This window comes from Pezoporus flaviventris, unplaced genomic scaffold (genome assembly GCF_033815535.1).
Source record: "Pezoporus flaviventris isolate CSIRO_AGI_PZ_B2104156 unplaced genomic scaffold, CSIRO_AGI_Pfla_v1 ptg000066l, whole genome shotgun sequence".
Lineage (NCBI taxonomy): Eukaryota > Metazoa > Chordata > Aves > Psittaciformes > Psittacidae > Pezoporus > Pezoporus flaviventris.
Window position 1 is genome coordinate 24,404,490 of NW_026892614.1, and position 14,458 is coordinate 24,418,947.

Below are 14,458 nucleotides of genomic sequence, written 5' to 3' on the forward strand. Positions count from 1 at the left end.
GTCACCCCAAGTCGCACTGCTCATAACATTAACCTTTTCACTGTCTTGTTCCAGGCAGCTGGCCACTGCCTCTACATACCATTACATGTACATATCCCACATACCTCTTTAGCTACATGTGTTCTAAGGAGACAGCTTTGTAACAGCTCTCCAGATTTCCTCTGAGTCAACCTGAGGTCATTAGAAGGCAGGAGGAGCAAAAGCACCCCACCAAATATTCCCCAACATGTTGGTCAAAGGTGGCACTTGAGCAACAAAGAAATGTTTTTTTCCTCCTCCAAATAAGCTCTACTTATCAGTGATGCTTAGAAAGAGCCCTCCTTGAGCTGGGGACTGGAGTTATTACATTCATTGCTCTCTGGTAAAGCAAGCTCAGAAGAGGGGGGGCAGAACATTTTGGCTGTGTTCCCAGCTCACCAAGCTCTTTAACAGTTCACATCACAAAGGCTACTCTAGGAAAGATTCTGGGTGCAAAAGTCTAATCATATAAACCATCATCAGCCAGAGTTCCTGATATTAATGCAAGAATATCACAACTCGCCACAGTTGGATCTTTAGCACAAACCAGGAGCCAGCAGTTTTGCCATCCTGGGATCTAACTCCTACATGGCTCTGTTTTAGCAGCATCCTGGCTTGCCAGATCTGTGGTTGTATCCTTTTTTGAAAAGGCTGGTTGTTAAGGGAGTAGAAACAGACAGAAGGGTTTCAGACCTAAAGAGCAGCCAGATTGACAAAATCAGTTCACATTTCATTGTTATTTAAACTCTAGTAAATCCAGCCCTAAGAACAAAGGAAATCGGGATGAAACCCAGTAGATTCTTTGGCCTAACTAAACAGTTCTATACTGGAAGCTGAAACAGGGAGAAAAGGCTTTAAACAATGCTTGCATCCTCTCCATCCTTGGGCTCACCTGGCACAGCTGTAGGACCTTGACACACTTGACCATCTCAAAAGCCTGTTTTCAAAGAAAGCATCAGAGCACTCCTATCAGCACTCTGCACAACCTGTTCACACACAGCCTTGTGGCTGGACCTCCAGTCCCTCTTTTGTACCATGCAATCTCAACATGTTAGAGCGCCTAGATACAAAGTAAGCATGTGAGCACACTCCCTTCTGAGTGGGAACGTCAAAGTCCTCCTTAGAGCCTTCTGCTGAGTACATCTTCCCCCTTTGCAATGTTTCTTCTCTCACCTAGAGCTTTCAGTCCCTCTTCCCTCATCAAACCTGGTTTAAACCCCTCATTCCTAAGTTAACAACTGTGTGATGTTTTGATTTAGTTCAGTTAAGACTGCTGGTTTAGGCATTTTGTATGTACACTGATTAAAAACAAGTATGCTCCCTTTTACACTGGTTTGTAGTTTCAAAAAACATATTCAAGCTGCTAACAGGCAGCTAGTATGTCAAACCTTGCCCTCCCAAACAATATCTTTAAGAATTTAAGGATTTTTTCACATGCAGTGGTGGTTGTTCAAAAATATTTATAAAATTAACAATATATGCATATTTGAAGGTTTTTATTGGAGCTGAATGATGCTTGAATCATTGCAAAGCACAAGGTTTGTGACTTCTTTTCCTTAAACTCAAAACCCAAGCCAGACACTTAAAAAAAAATTGAGTAAAATAAACTTTCCAACTACATTTTTATAGTCAAAATAAAAGCTTAAGGGAAATGTAATATTGAAATTGTAAAGAGCAAATAATTCCTAAAGACCAAAACAACCATCCTTTTACATTCTTAAACAATAATGTATTGCCGGCAAACCCAGTTTGACCAGGAAAGCAGCACATACCTTTCCAATCAGTAACTCACAAACTTCACCCTGCATTTCCATTGTGCAAGACCACAGAGCACCCCTTCTCTCCCTTCCCTGTCACTATGGCACCAGCAGTATTAACCAGTACACCTTCTGGTTGCCAACCAACCAGCTACGTCCCAAACTGAGTCCATTTAAAAATATTTGTCTTTAGTCTTGCCTAGTCTTGCACTTGGACCATAAGAACATAGATAGGACCTTCCGCACAAGTAAATAGCTTTTTAAATGGTATCCTCTTGCCTTCTGTGTTTCATACATATGTTTGGGCATCATCTTGCCACTTCCTGGAATACTGAAGAGTTTCCACTTACTGAAGTCGTCTTTATCCCAACACCCTTTACAGGAAAGGAATGAAGGCCCCTAATAGAACAGATGATCCCACCAACCTTTAATCACAGCAGTGAGAAAGAAAGAAGATTTCAGCTTCTCTTTTAACATACTTTGTCAATGAATAGACACCATGTGCTCTTCAAGGTGATAGTTACTAACCAGTTGCCTGTTGAATCCCACCGGGACAGGCATATTTTTTTCACTTTCTGAAGGACCGTGAGATGGAAGTACCAATATTTTCTAGTAGCCCCAGAACAAAGAACACTTTGTAGTCTTAAAGTGAATGTTTCTTTGGAGATGCATTTCTTTCTCAAAAGAACTAAGACTAAATCATAATATGAATATCTTTGCAGACTTTCATCAGTATTTTAGTCAGGTTTCCCATACCAAATTATCAGCCCACAGATAAGTAGAAATTCCATTTGCTGGAAGCTGGCTGTCTACTCCTGCAGTGGTGTGGAGGTCACTGCATGCTCATAATGAAAGCACCACATGACATACATGACATGTACATGACTGCTCTATGTAGACAAAAAGGCAGATTAGCATGGCCCAAGCTATCATGAGTATGAAGTTCCACAGGGGATACCAGCTACTCCTGTAAAATCTTTGCAGGGCTGCAAGAAGGCTAGGCTAGTGGCCCTGGGAATTTTCCACCCTTGAGTCACATGAGAAGGGGGACAAGAGTGGGATGCATCAGAACCATTATGACAACCACCCTTGCTGTGACCTACTGGCCAGACCCTGTCTCAAGGGAGGTGTGTTGCCTACCAGGGGCACGGATCAGGGATGTGGCAGAGAGCCTGCCCGCTCTAGTAAGTCCCACGAACTACTACCCACTCCTGGTGATACATGTGGGTGCTAGGGATATAGATAGTAGTAGCCTGGGGGACATAAAGAAGGACTACAGAGCCCTGAGGGAGGTGGTTAGGGGCTCTGGAGCTCAGGTGGTCTTTTCATCAATTCTCCAGGATACAGGGGAGGACCTAAAAAAAGCTAGGAGGATTAGCCAGGTTAATAAATGGTTAAAAGGGGGGTGTAATAGTCAGGGGGTTGGATGTCTTGAACACGGGGCCCAAGCTTGTAGGCCAGGTCTAGTGGGGGCTGGTGGAGCTGGTCTGATAAAGAAGGGAAAGAGCAGTTTTGGTAGGAGGCTTGCCAGACTGGTCAAGGAGGCTTTAAACTAGATGTGTTGGAGGAGGGGGGCATCATTACACCCCAACGCACCCAGTCAGTTGCCAGAACCTATAAGAAATGCTTGGAGCAATATAGAGATATTCCAGCTGCTCCAGCCAATGAGCCAGCTTCATTTGGAGCTCAGCTCAGATGCCTCTATACAAATGCCCGTAGCATGGGGAACAAACAAGAGGAATTAGAGATGTGGGCATGTCTACAGGGGCACGATATAATAGGCATCACAGAAACATGGTGGGATGGCTCCTATGACTGGAGTGTTGGAATGGAAGGTTACAGGCTCTGTAGAAAAGACAGGCCTGGCCGGCGGGGAGGGGGGGTTGCCCTTTATGTGAGGGATAGGCTGGAGAGTATGGAACTCTGTCTGGGGAAAGGTGAGCAGCCCACAGAGAGTTTGTGGGTCAGGGTTAAAGGGAATATAGCTATGGGAGACATTACTGTGGGCATCTGTTACAGACCGCCTGATCAAGGAGAACCTGCGGATGAAGCACTCCATAGACAGATAGGAAAAGCCTCACACTCACAGGCCCTTGTTCTCATGGGTGACTTCAACCACCCTGACATCTGTTGGAAGGACGGTACGGCCCGGCACAAGCAATCCAGGAGGTTCCTCGATTGTGTAGAAGCAACTTCCTTCTGCAAGTAATAGAGGAGCCAACAAGGAGGGGTGCCATGCTTGACCTCGTGCTCACCAGCATGGAAGGGCTCGTTGGAAATGTGATGCTCCAGGGCAGCCTTGGATGCAGCGATCACGAGATGCTCGAATTTGAGATCCTCAGGACAGTGAGAAGAGCGTGCAGCAAGCTCACTGCCCTGGACTTCAAAAGAGCAGACTTTGGCCTCTTCAGGAACCTGCTTAGGAAGGTTCCATGGGATACAGCCCTAGAGGGCAGAGGGGCCCAAGACTCTTGGTTGATATTCAAGGATCACCTGCTACAAGCTCAGGAGTGTTGCATCCCAACCAGAAGGAAGTGCAGCAGGAGGGCCAGGAGACCTGCTTGGATGGATAAGGAGCTCCTGAGGAAAATTCAAATGAAAAAAAGAGGCTTATAAAAAGTGGAAGCAAGGACAGGCAGCCTGGGAAGAGTACAGGGATGTTGTCTGGGAAGCTAGGGACCAGGTTAGGAAAGCTAAGGCCCAGTTAGAATTAAACTTGGCTAGGGATATTAAGGATAACAGGAAGGGATTCTATAGGTATGTAGCAAATAAAAAACAGACTAGGGAGAACGTAGGCTCCCTCAGGAAGCTCTCGGAAGAACTGGCTACACAGGATTTGGAGAAGGCTGAGGTTCTGAATGACTTCTTTGCCTCGGTCTTCACTGGCAAAGGCTCTGACCACACCACCCAAGTCTTGGAAGGCAGATACAGGGACTGTGAGAATGAAGACCTTGTGCCCATTGTAGGAGAGGATCTGGTTCGAGACCATCTTAAAAATCTGAACATGCACAAGTCCATGGGTCCTGATGAGATCCATCCGCGGGTCCTGAAGGAGCTGGTGAATGAAGTTGTGAAGCCGCTGACCATCATATTTGAGAAATCATGGCAGTCAGGTGAAGTTCCTGACTGGAAAAAGGGAAATATAACCCCCATTTTCAAGAAGGGGAAAATGGATGACCCGGGGAATTACAGACCAGTCAGTCTCACCTCTGTGCCTGGCAAAATCTTGGAGCAGATTCTCCTGGAAGGCATGCTAAGGCACATGAAAATCAACAAGATGCTTGGTGACAGCCAGCATGGCTTCACTAAGGGGAAATCCTGCCTGACCAATTTGGTGGCCTTCTATGATGGGGCTACAGAACTGATGGACAGGGGTAGAGCAGCTGATGTCATCTACCTGGATTTGTGTAAAGCGTTTGACACTGTCCCACACAACATCCTTGTCTCTAAATTGGAGAGACATCAATTTGATGGATGGACCACTCGGTGGATAAAGAACTGGCTGGATGGCCACACACAAAGAGTTGTGGTCAATGGCTCAATGTCCAGCTGGAGACCAGTAACGAGTGGTGTCCCTCAGGGATCGGTGTTGGGACCGATCTTGTTTAACATCTTCGTCGCTGACATGGACAGTGGGATTGAGTGCACCTTCAGCAAGTTTGCCGATGACACCAAGCTGTGTGGTTCATTTGATACCCTGGAGGGAAGGAATGCCATCCAGAGGGACCTTGACACACTTGTGAGGTGGGCTGATGCCAACCTCATGAAGTTTAACCATGCCAAGTGCAAGGCCCTACACCTGCGTTGGAGCAATCCCAGGCACAGCTACAGGTTGGGCAGAGAAGAGATTCAGAGCATCCCTGCGGAGAAGGACTTGGGGGTGTTGGTTGATGAGAAAATGAACATGAGCCGGCTTCAGTGTGCGCTTGCAGCCCAGAAAGCCAACCGTATCCTGGGCCGCATCAAAAGGAGCGTGACCAGAAGGTCGAAGGAGGTGATCCTGCCCCTCTACTCTGCTCTTGTGAGACCTCACCTGGAGTATTGTGTGCAGTTCTGGTGTCCTTAACATAAAAAGGACATGGAACTGTTGGAACAAGTCCAGAGGAGGGCCATGAGGATGATCAGGGGACTGGAGCACCTCCCGTATGAAGACAGGCTGAGAAAGTTGGGGCTGTTCAGCCTGGAGAAGAGAAGGCTGCGTGGAGACCTCATAGCAGCCTTCCAGTATCTGAAGGGAGCCTATAGGGATGCTGGGGAGGGACTCTTCATTAGAGACTGCAGTGATAGGACAAAGGGTAATGGGTTAAGACTTAAACAGGGGAACTTTAGGTTGGATATAAGGAGGAAATTCTTTCCTGTTAGGGTGGTGAGGCACTGGAATAGGTTGCCCAGGGAGGTTGTGAATGCTCCATCCCTGGCAGTGTTCAAGACCAGGTTGGATGAGGCCTTGGGTGATATGATTTAGCATAAGGTGTCCCTGCTCACAGCAAGGGGGTTGGAACTAGATGATCTTAAGGTCCTTTCCAACCCTAACTAGTCTATGATTCTATGATTCTAAGATCAGAGAAGCAGAGGATGGAAAAGGAGAGTTTACTATTTTCAGTCCAACAGAGCAAGTATTTTTTCTGATGTTCAAAGTGGGAGGTTTGATCTTCTATAAAAAACAGTTTCAACATTCCAAGACACTTTCTCTGGCTTGTAGGTTCAAAGGAAAAATGTGACCAGCCAGGATGAAAAGCCTTGTTCAATCATGGCTGATAAGCACATGCTTTATGGCACCTGTCCTGTAGATAGAGTCCTTCACCTTTCACAGAACACTGTAGCTATGGGACCACCTAGAGCAGGGAGATGTGGGACAGGCCATCTCCCTGTTTACTGTGGAAATAAAGAATAATGAGAATCTACAGCTGTAGGTGCCTATTAAATGTATTTTAGTCTGAGCTTTGTGTTCTTAATAGGCCAAGGAAACCTTGTTAGATTAGTTGCATTGAGTTTACAAACCCTTAGAACAAGTTACTTATTACAGCAATACAATAACAGCAATTTTGCTTTTTTACTGATATTTTCTTTCCATTCCCTTAACTTTTTATCTTCTGGTTCTTCTTGCCCTCCATTTCATCTAATAATTTTAGTAAAATGTTCAAATTTATTTACATTTCAAAAAGTGCAGATTGTTGCATTCCTTTTTCAGCTAGTTGGAACTACGTTAGTTTAAATATCTCTCACAATGCTTGACCTCCTCATTCCCAAGACAAGAAAATCCTTCCAGTTTTAATGAAGGAGAACCACTCTGCACAAAGCAGATGACTAGTACTGAGAATAGTTGATTGTTTTCCAGCTTTTGCCATGTGCTCCTTTGGTGTTTTCCAGGAATTCATTTTGCTTTGCTATGCCTCAGTTCCCCATGTATGAAATAGAAGTAACATCCTGCAGCACGATATAGGAACATTTACAATTTTGTTTTGTGGTTCTAACATCCTAAAAATAAACAAGGAATATATACCTTTTCCATCAGAGAAGAAAACATATAAACACATTTCATCCACAGCATTATTTTTACACATGGGAATAAGAACTGCATTTATAAACTGAAAGAAGCAAGAAACATTATTTATCATGCTGTAAGAAATCCCAGCAGAGACAGCTTGATTGATTGCAGCGATCTTAGCACCCTGAGCAATCTTTACATACATAAATGAAGTCCATAAGTAATCGCTGTACTTTGTTACATGAATAGGGGCTCAGGATATCTGCTTCCCCAGGGAACTCTAAAGAAAGAAAGCATTAATAGTAGCTAAGAGAAAATAATTATTACCCAGTGACACCAACTAAAGTCACAACAAAAAAATCCAGTGATAAGAAACATCTGGCAATAAAAGAGAAAGAGGGAGATGTTTCCTGAGGAATTTGAGCCTCTTCAGGGCCAGAAAAAAAAAACGGATGACACATACAGTTTTATAGAACATATCTACCACTGTTTACTATCCATTTGCCCCAGGGCAGCTAAAAGGTTCACATTAGGAGCAGCATTCAATAAATATTTAACTTTTTTTAGAATGGATTTTCAGTGATCAAGAATTTCCTTTATATGGGATACAACTTCTGTCACATTGGCTAATACTTCATTTTTCACATACCCAGAGAGCAGCCATAAGTTTCAAGTTACTTTGAATTCATGGAAAAAAAAAAAAATAGCAGCATATGGGGAAAAAAGTTATGTTGCCATGAGAAAGCATAATGTGCAACTTCCTCTTTGAAACAGCAGAAGATAGTGGCTCTCTCCAGCATTCAGCAGGCTGCTAGAAATGCAAAGACGAACTATGCAGAAGCACAAAACTAATCACTGTGTTATTAGGTACTTCCTACAGAGAACTGGACATAGACAGCGCTTGTGCCACCTGGGGCCACTGGAATGATCCCTTGACTTTTCCTTTTTTTTGTGGTGTTGGCGCAATCTACACGCTCCAGACCTTCTAGGGAGCCTGAGGGCCTGGATCGCTGTGCCTCCACCTTCTGGCACCGTCATCTTCTGGCAGAGGCATAACTCTGCAGAAATGGTGCACGAGGACAGTCCAGCACATTAACCACTCAGAGCCCAGCCCAAAGCCTTGGACCTCCTTTCCCCCTCTGTTAGGCTGGAGCGCTCGAGGAATGCAACAGGAAAACCGGATTTCTCATTTGGCGCAAAAATCTGTTCAGGGCTGTGTTTGCGGGTCCTCGGGTTGCAGGGAGCCCCTCAGAGCGCTGCTTGCCCTCTGACTTGAAGCATTTTTCCCAGAACGGGAGGTTGCAGCGGGCGACTCTGCCCCCCAGCGCTGGGCTCCCGCCTGCGCACACCACCGCTTCCCCCCCACCCCGGGTCGGTCCGTCCGTCTGCCTCGTCACACCTAAAGGCAGCTCCGAAATCATGCCATGTCTTTCCTGAATCTATTCTATAGATGTAGATATATATATATATATATCTATATGCCCATAGATCTATTTTATAAATATAGCTGTATATGTTTCATAGATCTATATACATCCTATGAACATATCTACAGAAATATATCTTTTAATATTTATATATACGTGTCTGCCTATGTGTGTGTATATATATATATATACACATGTATATCAAGACACAACTGTAAATATTTACACTTGTCCCATAGGAAAGCACATTTCCGCAAACCCATCCCACATTGATACTTTTATCCTCGTTTGTATTGATATCAGCCTAGGGGACAAGTAATACAGCAATAAATATACGGGGGCATAGTGCCAGACTTGGTGAAGTACTGATAATTCAAGCAATTCTCAAATCTGTAACAAATGAAGGTCCACAAGTAATGAAGGTGGTGCTTCGTATCCTCATTTCACTTTCACAGCTGAATTCCAGACCAACAGGGAACATCCTGCTTTGTAAATGCATGCTTGCCCTCTTCTCCTCCCACCCCCTCCCTGTCCTCTGGTGCTCTTCTCCTAAAGTTTTATGATTATTTTTATTCCAAACTTTCCATAAGATATGGATTGACCTTTTATACCCAGCAAGAAAGCCATAATTAAAGCTAAACATTCCCTTCAGCTAGGGGCTTGTGTTCCTGAGTCATATTTTCCTCCATAAAATGCTTGGAAGACTTCCGAAAGAGTCCTGCAACACTTCCCAACAAATTGTGTGACTTCTGCTGGGAACAGTCAAAGTGTACTGCTAGAAAATAAATCATGCCTTGTGGGTCTATAGCTACCCTCTGGAACAATCTCATTGATGATCACAACTGGATGTCCAGCTGCTAGAAACACAGTCACTTTTGAGTATATGGGTGAAATTTTCATATGCAGATTAACACCAGTTTTACACTTTATTCTATATCAACTCTGCCAAAACTCAGAGACAGCCACCCTGTGAAAACTACAGAGGAAAGTTTGTTTTGCCATCTGCCCTCCCTCAGGTCATCCCCATCCTACCATGGTCATGTAGGTTATCCTACCTGCATAGAGCCCTACAGCGGTGAGTGACCACTACCATTTTCCAAGGATATGACCTAAAGTAAGGACTTAGCCTCATTATTTTAAATATAATCATCTTATGCTTACCATAGACATGATTAACCTGAGATCTGCCATGCCTTGGCTGGGCTCCAGTGCCTCCAATGCAGAACTGCATCCCCACAACCTCTGCAGGAGAGTTAGTCTGCCACGATTCTCCCTGGGCCTTCAGAAAGCACTCACACCAGATTGTCAGGATGACCCAGTGAACAACCCTTACCTCTCACAAAAAGGAAACTAATTCAGAGACCTAAATTAAGATGACAGACCTTAAAAGGTATGCAGCTATATAGCATCACAGAAAACAGACACTTTGAATAAATACAAGAGCTGGAAGAGAAGGAGTTGTACAAGGAGTTACTCAAGGCAAAATGTGGAAAAGCTGAGCTGCTTCAGGAAGAGCACAGTGTTCTCTGGGAAGAGGCACAACAAATTGTACTTTCCTTTTGATTTAATTAAGGCAAAGAACACAACTTCGGGGATACCTCAGAACCGTTGTTTTAATTAGGAGATGAAATGATAAAATACATGGACAATTAGTTTGATTTCAAATGGTAAAAACCTTTGTTGTGTTACACATTTTCAAATAAATGTATCAGGGTTAGACAGCTGTTAATATTTATATGCTTCCTAGCATATTTATTAATTTTGACTGCATTCCAACACTGGACCAGAACTTTTGATGTTTTGAGTTCATCCAGATAAGTATAAAAATGCCCTGGTGTACATGTTGCCCAAATACAGAAGAAGAATTTTCCTAGTCATGCTAAGCATGCTTACTTACACTGTACTCTCCAAGAAGCATGGATCAACAGAAAGACTGGCTTTATTGCTTTATTTTGAAAATAAAAATTTCGAATAATTTCTTAGCTACATAGGCACATTGGGTGCTGTAATGCAAAGGAAAGCATTTTAAGTTTGGAATAGCGCCTCTTTGTTACCGTAACAAACCCCAAAACTTACCTAAAGTAGGATTTGGGATTTTGCTATTAAAGGGTTGCAGCAGAGTCACTCTAGACACAGTAATGGCCTGCCACAGTTCAGTAAGACAATACATTAATCCCTTAGACATTCTTAAACTAATTTTGGAAATTGCCCTGCCATTCATAACACAACACTTTGTCTTCTCATATCCATTTTCTGCTACAGCTAGCAGTAGTTAATACTTTTTGACACTCCATCACCCTAGCAGCTGTTTTGTTTTGGTTTTGATACTGCCTGTGGAAAATGTGACATTTTAAAGTAGAAGGAAAGAAAGAAGAAAAAAAAGAGGAACCAAGCAAGCACTGAACAATGAGAGACTTTGCCTTCATGTGAGGGTAGCTCCACCGGGATGGAAATAGGTGAACTAGCAGATACAAAATCAAGGGAGGCTTTCCGGTGATTGCTGAATCATTTCTTCCTTTGTTATCACTACAGGGCTTACTGTCAGCAAGTCAATAGTGCATTCAGGATACTGCTTAAAGGCCAGATCCCATTCACTGAGGAGCCCCAATTAGCCATGTGATATCAGGGGACCTTTTCACATCTAACACATTCACATTGTACCAGAATAATGTTTATCCACTTCCAAAAGTAAAGGATTAAAGAGAACTGGAGCACACTCATGTACCACTTTTGGGGGCTACAACAGATTTTTTTCAGTGTGCATATCAAGATTTGTTCTGTTCTTCCCTTTTCATCCATCAGATAAGCATTATTCAACAGGATTTTCTTGCTGTTTTCATTTTAAAGGAACAGAACATAACATAATGCAGGCCCTTTAAGGGAATGAATACAAACATTTTACTGAGAATAAAATGGACTGAATTCAAAGTCTGACAGTCACCCTTGGGTTTGGGGTTATTGGATGAGGACCTCCAGATAACTAAGACTGAAAGCCCATTCTGACCTATTCTCTGCAAGATGCCTCGATTGCCCCAAACAGCAGCACAGGCTGAGAAAAAGCTAGGTAGGTGCTCCAGCTTTAGGCTACAGAAAAATGAGGCAGGCATTATATGCAATTTTCACCAACAGCTGGACTTTGACAGAAAGAGTCAAACAAGGCTAACTAACCAGAGGAGCCACCTCTGTCTCTTAGCACAGGTCCCTACTGAATCTTTCAGCAGCAGAGGTCTGACACCTCCAGCCAACAGAGTCCCGGGGGCAGCCTGGTCCCCATCAGAGACAGACACCGAAGGAAAAGCGCAGATTTGAACTGAACAATCAACTCCCACTATTCTCAGCTGACTCTTGGTTACGCCTTGCTCATTTTTATTTTTCCACAAGAAAAACAAAACGGCTCAAGATGACAAAAAGACAGCATAATTGTTAACAATGAAGAAGCAAGACTGCAGAAGCACTTTCCACTCAAAAAAAGGCCTCAAGCAAAAGTTATTCACCACCATCACACTCAGTAACCCTAGAGAAGTACTGAGAAGTGAGAGGAGCATATTTGTTGGTGGTTTTGTTTGAGTTTTTTTTTAAAAGAGAAACAACTAAAAAATAAACACAGGATTTGTTCTGCAGGGAACTCAACAAATAAGACATTACAACATGGCAGGTTAAGGTTCCAAAAGGTTTTTGCTGCAGATTAGTATTTGCAGGGTGACCTATTATTTTATTTGGGAGGTAGCATAGCTGTTGCCCATACTACCAATTTTTTAACCTGTGCTTGGCTAAGATCTCTTCTGCTCAATGCATGTACCAGACAGCAATAAAACTTGCCAGGCTGTAATAACTCCTCAGTGCTTACTTACTGTGTTACATTAGAAACCCAAATGACAGTGAATAGAACACACATTTTATTAATCTCTTCCTGCTAGTTCCATCTTATTTTAAGCATGCATCTTATTTCAAATGATGCAGGACTTCAGTTCTCAAGTAACAGCAACAAAGAAAACCCACCTGTGCTGGCAAAAATTGAAGTGATTTTATGAACTGGAACTAAACAATAAAATGCATAAAACAGTGGCTATGTTTCATATAAAGCAGCGTACATGAAATCTGCAGCAACAAGTAACATTTTGTTTGAAAATGCCTGTATCCAGAGCTCAAACTCTCAGGAGTTTGCCCACATAATTCATATCATAGTTTCATTCCAAAAGGAAATAACTAAAACAAGGACTATGTAGCCTGTTCTATTACCAAGATTACATTTGATGTCTCTTTAAATCCAGCTATAGTTGTCATGTTTTTTTTTCTTTAATTAAGCTAATTTCTCTAAACTCCTCCTCTGTTATAATAAACTAAATATCTCTGTAGGAATATTAATTACCCCCTACATCACACTTTCAGCATTTTCACTGAGATTTGGAAGAAAAAGAAAGAGATGACCCCAAGACTCCCAGCAAGCATAATCTTACAAGTAGGGGAGTTCACAAATATTCAGTTTGATTCAAGTTTTTGAAGATAAGTGAACACACATGTGACGGCGTGTTTTACATCAGGGAGGGACAGGGGTTTTGAGTTAATTTCTACTCCTCTTAACACATACATTGTTATAAATTTCAGGGTTTAAAGTTTTATTACTTACAACTTCAGACAGTCCCATCTCAGCTTTCAGGGTAACAGAACAAACACACAATATGTATACACAGCTTGAACAAAATACACTAATAAAAAACAAACAACTGGGTGTTACAATGAAAATATGCTATGCCACATCAAGTCACTATACGCATCTAAATAAAATGTACTTTTTTTTTAATAGACAAACTACAGAGTGATTAAATTATACAATAAAAAAGTCAGTTAACTAAATAGCATAAGATTTTTTTCTTTTTGTACTTTCTATACGAATCCTTTTCTTAGACAATCTTAGTACTCCCCTTTCTTTACTCATCTTTCTAACATAGCTCTATTTTCATAAGGCATTAAGCTTTCATCATTTATATTAGTCTTTGAGACAGAGCATTCATCTTGATTAGTGACAAGCAAGAAGATTAGTGATGAACAAGATACACCCATAGAACACACATACCAGAACCTCTCAGCTACAAACCCTCAGAATCAGCTTTTTGATTTTCAGCATCCAAAAGGAAAAGACAAACTTACAAACAAATACCTCTAAACTCCTTACCTCAGAAAACAATATTTTAGTAGCTTACCACTATGAAGTAAATAACCAACTCCCCTCAATAAACTACCTTAAGTAGGTTTCTGTCACCAGTCTCTTTTATTCTCATCAAGCACATTAAGTTATCTATTTAAGGTGTTTGGGTTCCCTCCCCCCCCCCCCCTAATGCCACTTAGAAGATAAGAAAAGCAGTAAAGTAAGGTAGTTGCTGTACTTCTCTGCTGTTTAGCAGCTTCTGTGCTAAATGGGTAATGTAGATTACAACATACTTGTCAAACTTACAGTATGTGTTTTGGTTGTGATAAAAAAAGAGCTGTTTTCATTGTTATGTAAATAAGGTAATGGTTTAAAGTGCTTCAATTTTAAAGAATTTATAAATCCCTGGTTTTGGTTGTTTTTTTTTTTTTTTTTTTATTGTCATCTATGCTACAGCTAACAGAACTCATACTGCACTTTGCTAATTTACTGTCTAATGGTGCTCAAGAATACAAGTGGAACTGATGTAGAAAAGCAACCTAATTCTGCTCAGTGGTTGCTACTCCATGGTAGGAAAACTGAATTTTGTGTAAAGCCAGTCTCCAAGAGCTGTAGTTTACAG